The sequence below is a fragment of the Saccoglossus kowalevskii genome, chromosome 3, assembly GCF_978046115.1.
Source record: "Saccoglossus kowalevskii chromosome 3, keSacKowa6.1, whole genome shotgun sequence".
NCBI classification, from domain to species: Eukaryota; Metazoa; Hemichordata; class Enteropneusta; family Harrimaniidae; genus Saccoglossus; species Saccoglossus kowalevskii.
Window position 1 is genome coordinate 23,305,366 of NC_140643.1, and position 17,995 is coordinate 23,323,360.

Below are 17,995 nucleotides of genomic sequence, written 5' to 3' on the forward strand. Positions count from 1 at the left end.
TGGTAGGGTCGGGTGTCATACAATTTGTTCATTTCCATCTCTCATGAAGTCACATAGAATTTCACTGAAAAGTTTTGAAGCATTACGTGTGAATCCAATTTTCAATTTTAGAGACAATGACATTTTCACTGGAATTGATTTTAGCGGAAAAGTATTCCACATTATTGCATATGTACTGCAGTTTATTTTGATTCGTCCCTGATATCAAAATCGGTATTTCCACACCCCATATGCAAATGGGGTCTAAGAGCAAACAAAGTAGTCCGTTAAAGAGTAGCTTTTTGCGAAACATAGCAGAAATAAACAATATTTAGAAGTACGATATTTTTCCCTTGGGTACATGAATATATTTGCCGAGTGAAATGAAGAGTGAAAATTTTAGGCAGTCACTAGTTTTTTTTCTTTTTATCTTTAAGAATAAACTTTCTGCATTAATTTCTCACATTACTAATTAAATCGACGACAGTTTAAAGATTATAACTCTTAATGTCCATGGACTCGGAGATATAAACAAAATGCATGTTATCTTTAATTGGTTGGAAAAACAAAAAAAGCTGACGTCGTCCTGTTACAGGAAACGCATGCTAACGAAACAACTGAATTGAAATGGGGTGGACAGGCTTTTCATGCTTTTGACACGACCCACAGCTGTAGGGTTTCTATTTTGCTTTCCACCGGGACAGATGTTAATGTAATTAAATGTAAAGCTGACTCAGTTGGCAGACGTTTACTGTTAAATTGTGAAATAGGTAAAAACAAATATACCTTTGTATCTGTAAATGCCCCAAATGCATGCAAGAATAGAAATTCTTTCTTCGCAAATTTGACTGACTGGTTACGCCAGAAGGATATTTATGAGTTAGTTATAGGGGGCGATTTCAACTGTATAATGCAATAAGATCAATGTTCCCTTAAGATTATCGATATATGGAGGAAAATTAACCCACTCTCAACAGAATTTACCTATCGACATAAAATCCCCTCATTCTGACACATCTAGATTGCTTCTTTACCTTAAAAGATACGTGTGATATAGTCCAACACTATGTGATCAAACCTGCCATAATGACAGACCATAGAGCAGTTATTCTTACAATTCAGCAAAACCAGGAGAAAAGATGACCTGGAGTCTGGCGATTCAATATTAGCTTATTGAGCGATAATGATTATAAGGAAAAGGCTTGCAATGTCTTACAAAACTGTATAGCGAAATGCATTAATGCCAATCTGCAAAGTCAGTTAACACTTTAATATTGCAAAATACAAATTCGCGAATTTACAGTGGGATATTCTAAAGAACAATTAGCTAAATTAAAAGCTAAATTATCAAGTTTGGAAAAACAATTAGAATCACTAGAAAAGAAAATTAATAACACTCTCGATACTGATATATTGAATAAGTATGAGAAAGTTAAGAACGACATTGAAATAATTTATTATCACATAGCAGATGGTGCCAGAATTCGCTCGCGCGTAGATTCCTATGTCAAAGGTGAGAGGTTGATTCCTATTTGACAGAAGTTAAACTAGAGTCTGCACTAACTGATGATGATAGAATTATATTGGATAAACCAATTTCCATAGAGGAATGCAAAATGTCCGTACTTGCTATGGGGAAGAATAGAACTCCAGGCTTTGACGGGTTACCGGCTGAATTTTGTTCGGAATTCTGGGATGTTATTGGGCAAATTGTATTTAACTCAAATTAATGAAGGTCTAAAAACCGGAAAATTATACGAATCACAAAACTGTGCAATTTTAAGGTTGATGTATAAAAAGGGAGAGCACAGTAGTCTAGATAATTGGCGTCCAATTAGTTTGCTAAATACAGACTATAAGATACTTGCATCTGTTATGGCTAGACATTTACAGCCAATTCTCGGACGTATCATCAATACAGATCAAACTGCGTATATTAAAAATAGATTTTTTGGCAAAAATGTCAGATTAATATACGATATAATCGCTTATACTGATATGGAAAACATTCCCGGGGCAATTTTGTTTCTAGACTTTTGCAAAGCGTTCGATTCTGTGGAATGGATTTTTTTATTTTGGTAATAAATTCGTTTCTTGGGTTAAAACAATTTATTCAGATTGTAAAGCACGTATTATCAATAAGGCTTGGTTGTCAGCGAAACTACACCTAACACGTGGTATCAGACAAGGCTGCCCTCTATCGGCTTTGTTATTTTTACTTGTTGTGGAAATTCTAGCTTGCAAAATTAGAGCGTCAACAGCGCTTTCGGGAATCACCGTAAAACTTGACAATGTATTTAATAGGGAAATCCGCATTTGCCAAGTTGCAGATGATACACTTTTCGTTACAAACGAAGACTCAATTACTAAGGCCATTGACATTGTAGTTAATTTTAGTAATGTTGCCGGTCCTAAACTAAATAAGAGAAAAACAGAAGGTCGGAAAAAAGTGGAAAAAACGTCGGAAAAAAACTGCCAATATTAGTTGGCCGATTGAACCAATTAAATCGTTACGGTGTTAAAACCAATTAAAAGGTGTGTACTTTAGCACAAGTGAATCGGATATAACCACACTTGATTTGTAAGGAAACTTAAAATCAATTGAATATGTCCTTAATTTATGGAATACTAGAAATTTAACTATCTATGGGAAGGTGGTGATTATTAAAACCATGGCTGCTGCTAAACGTACATATGTGATGAATGTATGCACAATTCCTAACGAGTTCCTTATTAACCTTGATAGAATGTTTGCTAAGTTTATCTGGGGTTCCAAAATCGATCACATTAAGCGTGGTGCTATTATTGGTGAATACAACCAGGGGGCTTGAGTGCATTGGATGTTTTTTCACAATGCAAGGCCCTAAAAGCATTCTGGGTGAATCGTTTAACAGATGAGCCTGTCAATGTGAATGTACCGTCATGGAAACTAATCCCTTTATATAGGGATAGTATTGCTAAAACAATTTTCATATGAATTTCTCAAAACCAGGTGTTTGTGGTTGCTTAAATTTGTTACTTCTTTTCTACAAAAATGTGATTTCGTCTTGGCATGAATGTGGAGCAAGCACTATTACAAATGTATCAGACGCGCAAATTGCCCTTAATCAAATTATTTGGTGTAATCAAAATATTGTATGTAATGGGAAAACACCTTTCTTCCGTCACTGGCTGAAGTCTGGTTTTATCTATATAACAGAAGTTTTTATTTTTTATAACTCTATTCCACTGAAATGGAAAATGCTAATTAAACCAAAAAAAAACAGTTATATCATCCAACTGATGACCAGCAACAACAAACTGTTCATTTATTAGAAAATTACAATACAATTAAAAAAATAACGGTAAAACAGTATTACAAGATACTAGTTAAAAAAAGTTTATTGTACCTTAAGTAAACGAAATGTGGGAACAAAATACAAGCTAAATGTTTGCTTGGACAATGTACGAGTTGAACGGACAATCAAAATTACCCAAGAGCACAGATTATTCATGCATTGTATTTTACCAAACAATGGTAAACTGTATATATGACAGAAGACAGACTGCAAACTATGTCGTATCTGTAATTACACAGAAACGTAATACCACATGTTTTGGGAGTGTACACGTCTATGCAATTATTGGGCACGTGTGAATGAGTTTATTAATAGCAATACTAACTTTGCGGTTTCTTCAACATTTGATGATCTTGTTGCTGGTGTATCAAACACAGACACATGTGTCAATCATATTATTGTAATTGCAATTGTTCTCCGTCTTTAAAACATGGTATGTTTGCCAAAGCAAGTCTATAGGCACATTCAAACTTTTCAATTGTTTTTCATTATTTAAATCAGAACTCCAGTTTAGAATTAACCTTGAACACGAAATTAATAAGCATAAAGCCAAACTAAAATGGGGAAGACTAGTTGAACTGGTATCCTCTCTCAATTAATAATGTAATAGTAGTCTTTTAAACTTATTGTATTTTTGTAATTGTAACTTAAATTGTTGTGTAGTTTTAGTGATGGACACAGGAGACAACAACTGACAATATAAGTTTTTGTTTGCATCAGTAATATAAATATGGTCTTGATATAACCTTTGAAAGTTATGTAAACACTATTTAGTTTCTGCATTGATGGAATAAATATAAATAGAAAAAAAAGTTATTTTGACTAAAACTAATTTGCATATCACCCATGCAATAATGTTTTCTGTATTTACACGGTTAATATGCAAACGAACATGGTATTGGCGATCCGCTCCACTAGGATTTCCCTTAAAATAACTTGTGTGTGTGTGTGTGTGTGTGTGTGTGTGTGTGTGTGTGATTTCCAGTGTTTTCACGTATTAAATCTTCTGTGATTTTTTTGTCTTGGTCGATTTCGCTCAAACTTGGCAGGTAGGTCACACTTTCACCCTAGTTGTTAGGAAAAATCTGAAAAAAATAAATGTATCTGCTCCTACAAATTTAGGATACAACACGTCAGACATAGTTCATTCTACTCAGCTTGAGTGTGGGCTCAAAGTTACTATATGAATTTTTAATATTTTTTTTTTACCAATGAGACATTTGACCCCAAAGTTAGGGGAACCGTTCACCAGGAAAGAACTCTTCTGTGATGTTTTTTTTTTGGCTGGGCCGATTTGGTTCAAACTTGGCAGGCAAGTCACACCTTCACTCTAGTTAAGTTGTAAAATCTGAAAACAAATTCTGGCAACCGTTTTCATGACAACAACCAAAAACTGTTTTTTTAATACCTTCACGCCAAATTTATTATCATCTAATAGTGTCATGTAATAGCAGTGTTCAAATGATCATGCCTTTTATTTTGTCTACGTTGCACACCGGTAAGAGATCACCGGAACGGACATTGTTGCACTGTATCAACGTTATCAACGTAATCCCAAGTCAACTTTGAATGAAATGTAAATGCTGCCTCCAATCTAGAAAATACTATCGCCAAACGGTTGGAAATAATACATTTACATTGTGATGGCAGAATACGTCCTAGCAATAAAATAAAGAGACTTCTAAAGACTGAATGTGTTTTTTCGAACATCGTGTACGGTGCCCGGTTTTAGTTATAAACCGACGTTAGCTTCACGTTTATGTCCTACCATGGTAACAGCAGAAAATATTTTCATTGGCAACCAGAACATTTTTATTTTGTAAACAAATTTTCGTCTGCTATTTTTATCCGATTAAAATCGTTCAGCGACATTTTTAGCATATTAGGTGTACCTCACATGGAGTACTACGATTGAGAGAACTTGATGTATGTTGACCACCTAGAAACTGAGTTTTATAAGCCCTGAAGGGTTCTTCGAAGATCGACCCGCAGCAACATTAGCGATTGTCGTGGAGGCGCAACCATCAATATCAAACTACCAGGAAGTTTCTGCTGGCGACGTTGCGGCGTTACCCAGTTCCAAATAAAGATTACCAACGCCAAATGAGCGACATTTTAACCGGTAATCAAGATTCATCCAATCTACGGCTAACGAGCAACATCACAAGCGAGTTTGTAGCGTGCAGCTCAGCGACGACCGTAGTTGCACGGCATGTTTGCCAAAGACTACGTATTCTGATTCGAAAAGTTCCATCGAGATCGGACGGCGCCCTGTCGTGCCAACCCTTCACCTCACGCAAATTCATTCAGGTGAATTTATATTTTGAACATCTCAATTCCTCGTTTTATGCAAATATATAAAGAGAACTTTCAGAGAAATTCCAGTCAATATGCCAGAATACATTGTCTAAGCACCACCAGTAAAAATTTTTGTTTTGTTTCATATCATGAATAGATGGAATTTTTTTGAACTGAGTCTCGGTAGGAATGGATTCATTCCCGAGTTCGTCTTTGACTTCGAGTCGGATTTTCTCGATATTGTGCTATGTTACCAATATTTTTACTAGAAATTCGCCTCCACTAGGAACGCGCTTTCGATTCCTGGGTACTCCCGTTTCACCACACTTCATATATAATAAAGTTATGCGGTGATTTTAGTAAAATGAAATGTACTAATCATCGCATTATCATAAACATTCGAAACTAGAATAGGAAGTTATTCAAAAGCCAAACAAATTATTTGAACAACTTTCTATCCATACACTGCACAGTGGAAGTTACCCCACCCCATGGATAGTGAATAATAGAAAAGTAAGTCATCAAATAATGTACACCCCATAATGTATTTATCTTTTTTTTTAATCCATTTCCCACCAAAGATTAGCATTTATAAACCTACATTATTAAAATAGGTTCATAAAATTAGTCAAAAGTCCAAATAAAATAACAATCAAAGAAAGCTTAGAAAGAACTCCTGTTTATTGGTGAAACATTAAAAATTAATTAAAAATTACTTGTACTTGAGATGCTGATGGACTAATTATGCAAATCAGGTAATTTACATGCACAGATTTGAGTGTGACACTAATAAGGTTTGCGTAATGTCACAGACAATCTATGTACCAAATTTCATTGAAATGTGATTAGAACACCAAAAATATGAAATATTGCGCTAATTAGATAATATGAACAGATTTTCACCCCAAACTAATCATGTATGTGCAATATTCTAGAGCATCTATGTACCAAGTTCTATGTGAATAAAATAATTAGTACTTGAGATATCAGTGTGAAAGCTGAAAATTGGTTAATTATGGAAATTGGTAAATTAATATGCACAGATTTTCGACCATACCTAATCACGTTTGTGCATTGTACTAGAGCATCTATGTACCAAGTTTCAATCTATATCAATGTAAAAGCTTAAAATTGTGTAATTATACAAATTAGGTGATTAACATGCACAGATAATTATTAAAAAATATTCAGGTCCCTGCATGATTCTAAAGTATCTATGTACCAATATTTATAGAAATATGATATAATTGATTAATTATGCAAATGAGGTGATTAATATACACGAATATTAATGTAAAAGCTATCAGGTTTGTGCATTGTCCTATGACATCTATGTAACCATGTTTCATTGCAATGTGATGATTAGTACTCGGTATATCAGTGGAAAATTTACTATTCATTATGCAAATTAGGTAAATTAATAAAACAGATGCTAACCAAAAATCAAATCTGTGCATTAGTCCAGAGCATCCATGTACCAAGTTTCATCAAAATTCAATGAGTGGCTCTTTAGATATCAATGGAACAGTCATGTGACAGCTGATTATCATGCAAATTAGGTAATTATTATGCATGGATCTTTACCAAAACCTAATCATATATACATCTCAGCCCAGAGCATCTTTGCATCAAATTTCATCCAAAATAAAACTGTTTTATAAGTGGAACAGTCAACACATACACAAACACGCACACACATTAATCGCAAAGATTCCCATTGTGTGCTTCACACACGGAAGTCAAAAATATTTCAATTATAAATAAATCTTTTAAATATTAAAATAGTTTCATGATATTATACAAATGTAAAAATCATTTAACCATGTTTGACTTGCGCGCACACACACAATGTAGGTCTTTCTGTTAGCTTGTGTGTGTGTGTGTGTGGGGGGGGGGTGAGTGAGAGTGTGACTTGGGAGTGATACGTTCATTCAATAACACACAGCCAAGTGACAACTTAGAGAAAATTCAAGAATGAAATAAAAAATCGATATGCAAAAATTAAACAAAGAACATGGGTACATATAATGTGCAGTGGTGGGATTGAATTGATTCACAATATAATTCAACTTACTACCCTTTGGTTATCCATAAATATCTAAAAATGGCTTGTTTTATAGCACATACGTGCACTATTCACTAAATATATAATATGATTGTGCAGGGTGGTGAACAAAATATTCCTGACTATTTATATTTACCATATCACCTAAAAACCATACCAAATTATAGACTAGTTTAACAGTCATTGCAGACGTATAACATATTGTTAACTATTATTCATATATTTAATCATAAGTTCTGTTCCCAACTGTGGCATCCAGTACGTTGGACAAACTGGTCAAACCCTTCGGTCTCGTTTTAATAACCATAGGTTCAAGATACAACACAAACATGGTGACCATACAGTACATTTATAACCAACCTAACCACACTATAGGAAATATGAAAACCCAAGCCATCTACCAATGTCACCACCAAATACAACGTCTTGTCAAGGAAATGAGGAGCTAAGAACTGCAAAACCATATGGTCTCAATATTCAGGAGAATACGAGATAATTCTTTTGTTTCTATTAGTTCTATTATTCTGTACATCTTTTTTGTGGAGTATCATATTTTACAAACTACCATACCATGTTTTAATCATTCACTTGAAGGAGAATTGGCTTGCCCATTCGAAACATCGCGTTCACCCTTTTATTTTGTTTTTAGTCTATCGTGTGTGTCCTGCCCATTTAAATTTTTACATTGAGCTTCAGGACATTGTATCCATAGTAGATCCACGGTGCGCTTTTTACTAGAGTGTTTAGAGCTGCCTTCACTTTATTATTATTGATTATCATAACTGAAAATGCATGTGCCATTTTGCTTTTGTGTCGATTATTATTATAAGGCCTCCAAAGCCGTTATGGGCTAGCTTCGAATCCTATTTGTATTGCTTTATTTATTCATTTTTTAAATGACTTCTTTTTTAATACGGCTGTGCCAAAATGTTTGACAATTAAACACATTACCCAAATCTTATATCACAAAACCCAGCCGTTGTTGAGTAAAATTGTTGATGTTTTGTGTGCTTAATGCATCAATTGAAAGGGGCCCAGTGCACACTGTATACGCACGAGAAATACATACTTCATTGTGTTATAAGTTTTTTTGTGTCAAAGTAAGCCATAATTAATTAACACACAATAAATGTAAATGTTGGTGTGCGAGGATATACAGGATCTAGTGGAGTTGTGCTTCGAACAAATATGGTATTTTTTTTCTTGAAATCAATATATTTCATTTTGTCACATGACTACGTTCATTATTTTGGACTCCAAACAAGCTTTTTAAGCGTCAAACTCGTGTATCTAGACAATCAATTTCAATTTATTAATATTATTTTGTAAGAAAAAAACGTAAAAAGCTGTGTGAATGGATTTAACCACTGTCGATGTTAGACAACTAAAACGGTAATGTCGGCGGAAAATTAGATGGGCGCACGCTCTCTGCATAAACGGAAACGATGGCTTTCTTTATTTGGCTAATTCTGACAAACAAGATGATTCCTGTACTCGCTTTCTCGTCTGATGTATAGATGTCGTCATCGGTTAAGTAGTTGAAAATCGTTTGCGTGAATGGGTATAGTTCAATTTCCCCTTCGAACCATTCGCGTGGTTGTTCATAATATGACCCTGCGTCTTTGAGTCGCCGATTTGTCGTTGCCTCGTCTGTCATCGGCGTCTTCGTTTTCTTTCTGTTCCTCGTCATTGCGTTAGTAAAATGGTGTTAGTAAAATAGAATATTGACTTTAACAGATTTAAAAAAAGTAAAAAAAGTTATGATCATATTTTTTCGACGAAGTCTTGACTGACAATAATGCTGACAATGGACGTTAGATAAACCGCATTGTTTGCGACAGGAAGCTTATGATCCGATATATCAGAATCGCCAACAATATACAGAGTATACAGATAAGATGTTATCAATTGAACCATCCCAAAGATAAACATTATGCTAATATCCACGAAAAGGCAGTTGTAGTTATTTGTGTTAGCGTTTAAAACACAAATTTGAGCAGCGTCTTTCCGAAATTGTGATCTTTTGAAAAGCTGGGATGTTGCATCAAGGTCTAAAGTAACCATTTTATTATTTTTTCGAAAATCAAGTTAAAAATTAAAATTTCTCTCTCGGTACCTTAAACGTGTTTAACCACATACACAATGAGGGTCGTTCTGTTGTCAATGTTGTGTATTTTATTGAAATACATATTTATAAAGATTGTCCATGGAGAAAATTCAATAAAATGACAATTTGACATGCAAAACATTAAACAAGAAAATGAGCACATACCGTATTCGTGATGGAATTAAAATGGTTATATATATATATAATATGAATCTACCTAATACCCCTAGGGTATCTATAAATAGCTAAAATGTTCTGCCTGTTTGAGAGCATATACAAACACTTTTCATCTAATAATATAATGATATTGTGTAGGGTGGTGAACAAAATACTCCAGACCATTTATATTTACTATTTCACCTATAAACCATACCATACTAGTTTAACACTCATTTGAGACGTATACAATATTGTTACATAATATTCATTATCAGATTAACCACACGTAATACACTCTATTATATATTTAGTTTTCATTTTCTGAGGCCGCCATCTCTTCTGATCAATTTGCCAAACATTATCATAGAAGCTTTATGGGAAACAAAATTGATGAAATGTTGTGAGTTATAAAAATATAATAATCTTCTTTCACGCTTCATGTCAGTTTGTTTGAAAATACTACCATAATCTCGCGATGTATTTCTGTAATTCACCACTGTACCATGTATGTATATGGGCTCTGCGCGAGCTGGTGTGGAACGCCAAGAAAACAGCACAAAATAAACTTTGAAGTAATCCTGGACAACCAAATTTATGTATGTTGAACACTCAGGGGTGAATTTGTTACACTGTTCAGGGGAGTCTCAACAACCATTCCAAAGTACTGTTTTCTGAATGTGTTTGGCCTTTGTTTTCACCATGATGATTGCCATACAGTGAACATGCCCGGATGTCCGCCCAGAGAATACATTTGTTTTTCGAATATCTCCAAATAATCTTCTTAGCATAGGTATATCAGAGTAATTACATGCTGATTAACAGCATGGACTACTTTAATAAATATCTTATATTACTGTAATTTAGTGTTACTGAATAATCCCAATATCTTTATTATTTATACTAGTAGAAATAAAAAAGTGGATATTTACAACGTATGTATTGCCCGTATGAGAGTGGCCATTTGCATATAATTGCAGAAGCCTCAATTTAGCCAATACATAGTTGGTTTGAAAATGGCTGTCACTTCGCCATTTTGAATCTAATTATATAACAAGTGCACGTGTATACCTCTGACACAATGTCTAGTGTTTGTGATACGTTTTAATAGGTTTCGATATTTGTGATTGACGCATGGTCAATTCGAATGTGGATTAGTAAGGACAATTTTCTTAAGTGTTATATTATAGGTTATCCAAATGTTTGGATAGTTGGGTATTCAGTCATCTAATTTAAAGGTTTGGCATTATAAAAATAGGGGTTTTGAAATTTCTGCAGAACCGGTGAAAAACTCAGGTACATACCGTATTCGTAGTGAAATAACGCGCAGTGGTGGAATTAAAATGATTGACAACATAATTTCACTTACTACTCCTTGGTTATCTATAAATAGCTAAAAATGGATTGCTTGAGAGCACTGCCCTATTAGTATACAGTACTGTTGCATAACGATGTTTCCACGACTTCAACCAATTCAAAGTATATGCTTGATGGCGATTTCAACATAGACTCCATTAACCCAAATTCCCAAATGGTCCTAAAATATTTCAATACTATGTCGACATAAAATTTTAAGCAGCTCATTAATCAGCCTACACGAATCACCCCGTCTACATCTTCTATAATTGATCATATTTACTGAAATTTGTGTGACAGATATTACTGACCATTTTCCAGTTTTTGCCATTACTGCAGAGACTTCTCCACTCCAGGTATACCGTCGACACATTCCATGACTCTCTCAGCACACTGAATTGGTGAAATGTTTTCAATTCAGATAATGTTATGGCATATAACAATTTTGTTAAAACTTTTACTTCAGACTGCTCTTAAGTTGCCCCTATGGTCAAATTCCGCCACAGACCTAAGATCCCCCAAAACCATGGATAACACGTGGCATTCTTAAGTCCATTAAACGCAAACATATACTCTATGCTAAACTTGTTAAAAGCAATTTTGACCCTATTGTACAATCAGAGTACAACCATTACAAAAATATCCTGTTAACGCTTTTACGTAAGTCAAAAAAAAATTATTATTCCAATACAGTTGAAAATTTCCGGAATGCTATGGAAGACACTCAATGAGATGATGGAGGAGTCTCTGGTAATGGGGGTCGACTACCAACCCAGCTAAAAATAATAGATACAGATCACGCACAAGTCATCAAAGACCCGACTAATATTGTCAACTGCTACAACAATTTTTTTGTAAATATTGGGGAAGACTTGGCTGGGAAAATTAATACATCTTATGATCCATTGCACTACCTCCCTCATACTAACAATGCAATGTCTTTCTTCCTTTGTCCTGTGACGGAACATGAAATTGAAACAGAGCTAAAACTTCTAGACCCAAAAAAGTCGTGTGGACATGATCAAATTAACTCCCGTCTGTTATATGATGCAATCTCTCTATTGTTTCTGGCATGTTCCCGAATCAGCTAAAAATTGCCAAAATTACTCATATTCACAAGAAAGGTTCCCCATACCAGCCCTGTAATTACAGACCGATTTCTATTCTGCCAGTTCTCAGCAAAATCTTTGAAAAATGTATCAACAAACAACTTCTGCAATTTCTCGAAAAACAAAACATTCACAAGAACAAATATGGCTTTCGTAAAAAGTGCAGCACTAAACTCGCCCTTGACAAAGGTAATATAGTCTTTGGTGTTTTCCTTGATTTTGCAAAGGCCTTTAGCACTATCAACCACAATAGCTTTCTCTCCAAATTATCCCACATTGGCATTCGAGGTACTTCCCTTAATTGGTTTGAAAATGATCTTGTTAACCGCATATAGTTGTAATTCCACACCCCTCCCCATTAGGTATGGTGTTCCCCAGGGCTCTATTCTAGGCCCCTACTATTTTTGGTTTATATAAATGATCTGCCCTTCTCCTGACCATTTTTTAAATTTTAAGTTATGTGCTGACGATTCTAACATGTTTCACTCTTTTAACAATCCTATTAATAATTCACTTGACATAGTCTCCAACCTGTTCTTGGTTAGCCTTTGGTGCACAGCCAATAAACTAACAGTCAATACAGATAAAACCAACTTCATGATGTTCTCATCTGTGCAAAGGAAATTATCAAACATAGATACTTTCCTTTTGAATGATCATTCCACAAATGAAACCAACAACACAACATATCTTAACTATTGACAATCACTTAACCTGGAAACCCCACATCAACAAAATTATGACAAAAATAAACCCCTGATTGGACTGATAGCTAAAGTACGCTATCTTCTCCCCAAATATGCCCTAATTCTTCTATATAATTCCTTAAGTTTACCGCACATACCTTATGGACTTGAAGTTTGGGGTCGTACGTACCAAACAACATTGGATCCAATCTACAAAAAACACTTTTCAAAGATAATCTCACAAACAGTAAACCAATATTTCACTCGCTAGAAATGTTGAATATATATGACCTATTCGAATACAAACTATATATTTCCATCCATCTGCACCACCATAGACTCCCTCGGATGACAGAAAATTACTTCACTTTACCTGATCATCAGCACTGCACCCGTTTTTCATCGCAAAACAACTACTAAAAATGTACTTGATCACACCCTATTCCATCCCTTTTATATAAGCATGCTTTTTGGGGGGTATTTTTCCGCGTATTTTCAACATTTGCCTTTTAGTTTTTATTTATTTATTTATTTATTTTCGGATAAAAAGGTATGGTATGCACTGTATTCGATAACTGGTGCCTATACAATATAATTTCGCTATGTGCTTTCTGATATTAAATTATTTATTTACTTATTTAGTTAGTTTATTCTATAGTTACTTATTTAGTAACTATTTATTTGTGTATATAATATTTATGTTATCATTTATTTATTTATATTTATATATATATTTTTACCTTGGACAATACTTATTAGTACAATATGCCCCTTTTATCGCCCTTGTGTTTAATTCATATAAGTTATATTACTTACTGGGAAGCAGGCTCGCCTATCTTCGCTATTTCTGCTTCCCAGCGATATTATACATATTTACTAAGACTTTTGTTCGTTTATTTATTTATTTGTTCGTTTGTTTATTGGTTTATTTATTTATACTTGTGCATTTATTCATTTATTAACTTACTTTCCATTGTAACTTTTTCATCTTGTATAATATGGGAAATAAATCAACAACAACAACATACGTTGTATAGACTAGTTTAACACTCATTGTAGACGTATAACACATTGTTGAATATTATTCATTATGATACTGACAATGCATTTCGCATTTTGCTTTTGTGTCGATTACTATTATAAGACCTTCAAGCCGGTCTGGGCTAGCTTCGAATCCTATTGTTATTGCTTTGTTTATTCTTTTTCTCATTTTTTTCAAATCGATGTGTTTCCACAAAGCATTATTTTATCAATGGCTACATGTTTTAATAGCCAGTCAGCATCAGTTTAATGGGCCAAACATTTATTTACATATGCAGAGAAAAGTAAATTGTAAATAATAAATTTATTGTGGAAAAAATGTGAAATTGTGGTACAATTATTGCTCGACTACAGATCACATTTAGTTCTTAAAACCAGCCTAAGTATCTAGAAAAAAATGATTGCATTTTGGAAGTCATTTCAGCATTCCCGTGAATCACAGTAGTGAATGTGACTCAAATATATATGTGTATCATTTAATTTGCAATTTTTGCCTGAAATTTACTAAAATTTGTTCGCTATAGCAATACACCTTATATTGATCCACGAATACTCTTCCACCAACCTGCTCGTTGGACAAATTAATGCAGAGACCCCTTGACACAGCACACCAATTCAAACACAAATACCAATTTTCGTAAAATAAATATTCCCTAAAGCCACAATATTTTATACTTGTATATACACTTTTAAAACACAATTAATCTCTTAATACATTGAACAGTAGAAGTACCACATTCTTTTGATGATGAATGTCACATGGTAAGGTCTGCTTATTGTTATTAAGAGGGGTACCCAGAGAACTCACACTGGATAGAATGGGGTAGACTAGGCAATAGTACTGGAAATGAAATATACATAAACCAACATATCAAGTTAAAGCTTCTGGCTTTAACACCTTTCAAAATAATTACAAGAAACAAAGCACAGAAAAATAAAATGAATAAATTCACTAAAATAGGGGTTGCTTAGGAAGTGTGCATTAGTGATAACTCACATTTCCAGGATGTGAAAATTGATGACAGTCAATGGCTATTGCAACACAACGACGAAGAAATACAGAAGTCTTGCTTGCAGAGGAACGATGTTATTCTGGAGGAAACCGCTGAAAGCAGGAGATCACAGAGCAGTTCATACAAGTCTCACAATATCGCAGCAGCAACACAGGGTACTCAGTTGAAATGATGACCCCAACTGCTCTCAGCCTCACCTATTTATTGGGCATAATTGAACCAGATTCAGGGACACCACATGGCTTTCCACACGAACCAATCAGAATGTGGTCTTGCTAGCAGCTGACTCACGCAGGCAAGTCAGTAGATCGTAAACATCCTTTGTTATGTAAATCACAAGCACACCTGGTTGATTCCAAATGTGTTTTTTTACCAAATGAATTTTCAAAATACAATAATCTGCTTTCACTATTCATGTCAAAGCAAATACAAAGTATTTTTTTGCAATTCGTCATGGACATCCTGATTATATACACCTGTTTCACGAATAAATGGGATATTACATATATTACCGTAAATGCATGCTGTATTGTATTTGTTTTATTAGAAGCGTAAATGCATTTAATGACAAATATAGTCTACAGTCAAAGTAAGCCATAATTAACACACAATAAATGTAAATGTTGGTGTGCAAGGACTTACAGGATCTAGTGGAGTTGTGCTTCGAACAAATATGGTATTTTTTTTCTTGAAATCGATATATTTCATTTTGTCACATGACTACATTCATTATTTTGGACTCCAAACAAGCTTTTTAAGCGTCAAACTCGTGTATCTAGACAATCAATTTCAATTTATTTATATTATTTTGTAAGAAAAAAACGTACAAAGCTGTGTGAATGGATTTAACCACTGTCGAGGTTAGACAACTAAAACGGTAATGTCGGCGGAAAATTAGATGGGCGCACGCTCTCTGCATAAACGGAAACGATGGCTTTCTTTATTTGGCTAATTCTGACAAACAAGATAATTCCTGTACTCGCTTTCTCGTCTGATGTATAGATGTCGTCATCGGTTAAGTAGTTGAAAATCGTTTGCGTGAATGGGTATAGTTCAATTTCCCCTTCGAACCATTCGCGTGGTTGTTCATAATATGACCCTGCGTCTTTGAGTCGCCGATTTGTCGTTGCCTCGTCTGTCATCGGCGTCTTCGTTTTCTTTCTGTTCCTCGTCATTGCGTTAGTAAAATGGTGTTAGTAAAATAGAATATTGACTTTAACAGATTTAAAAAAAGTAAAAAAAGTTATGATCATATTTTTTCGACGAAGTCTTGACTGACAATAATGCTGACAATGGACGTTAGATAAACCGCATTGTTTGCGACGGGAAGCTTATCATCCGATATATCAGAATCGCCAACAATATACAGAGTATACGGATAAGATGTTATCAATTGAACCATCCCAAAGATAAACATTATGCTAATATCCACGAAAAGGCAGTTGTAGTTATTTGTGTTAGCGTTTAAAACACTAATTTGAGCAGCGTCTTTCCGAAATTGTGATCTTTTGAAAAGCTGGGATGTTGCATCAAGGTCTAAAGTAACCATTTTATTATTTTTTCGAAAATCAAGTTAAAAATTAAAATTTCTCTTTCGGTACCTTAAACGTGTTTAACCACATACACAATGAGGGTCGTTCTGTTGTCAATGTTGTGTATTTTATTGAAATACATATTTATAAAGATTGTCCATGGAGAAAATTCAATAAAATGACAATTAGACATGCAAAACATTAAACAAGAAAATGGGTACATACCGTATTCGTGATGGAATTAAAATGCTTATATGCTTATATATATATATATATATATATATATATATATATATATATATATATATATATATATATATATATATATATATATATATATATATATAATATGAATCTACCTAATACCCCTAGGGTATCTATAAATAGCTAAAATGTTCTGCCTGTTTGAGAGCATATACAAACACTTTTCATCTAATAATATAATGATATTGTGTAGGGTGGTGAACAAAATACTCCAGACCATTTATATTTACTATTTCACCTATAAACCATACCATACTAGTTTAACACTCATTTGAGACATATACAATATTGTTACATAATATTCATTATCAGATTAACCACACGTAATACACTCTATTATATATTTAGTTTTCATTTTCTGAGGCCGCCATCTCTTCTGATCAATTTGCCAAACATTATCATAGAAGCTTTATGGGAAACAAAATTGATGAAATGTTGTGAGTTATAAAAATATAATAATCTTCTTTCACGCTTCATGTCAGTTTGTTTGAAAATACTACCATAATCTCGCGATGTATTTCTGTAATTCACCACTGTACCATGTATGTATATGGGCTCTGCGCGAGCTGGTGTGGAACGCCAAGAAAACAGCACAAAATAAACTTTGAAGTAATCCTGGACAACCAAATTTATGTATGTTGAACACTCAGGGGTGAATTTGTTACACTGTTCAGGGGAGTCTCAACAACCATTCCAAAGTACTGTTTTCTGAATGTGTTTGGCCTTTGTTTTCACCATGATGATTGCCATACAGTGAACATGCCCGGATGTCCGCCCAGAGAATACATTTGTTTTTCGAATATCTCCAAATAGTCTTCTTAGCATAGGTATATCAGAGTAATTACATGCTGATTAACAGCATGGACTACTTTAATAAATATCTTATATTACTGTAATTTAGTGTTACTGAATAATCCCAATATCTTTATTATTTATACTAGTAGAAATAAAATAGTGGATATTTACAACGTATGTATTGCCCGTATGAGAGTGGCCATTTGCATATAATTGCAGAAGCCTCAATTTAGCCAATACATAGTTGGTTTGAAAA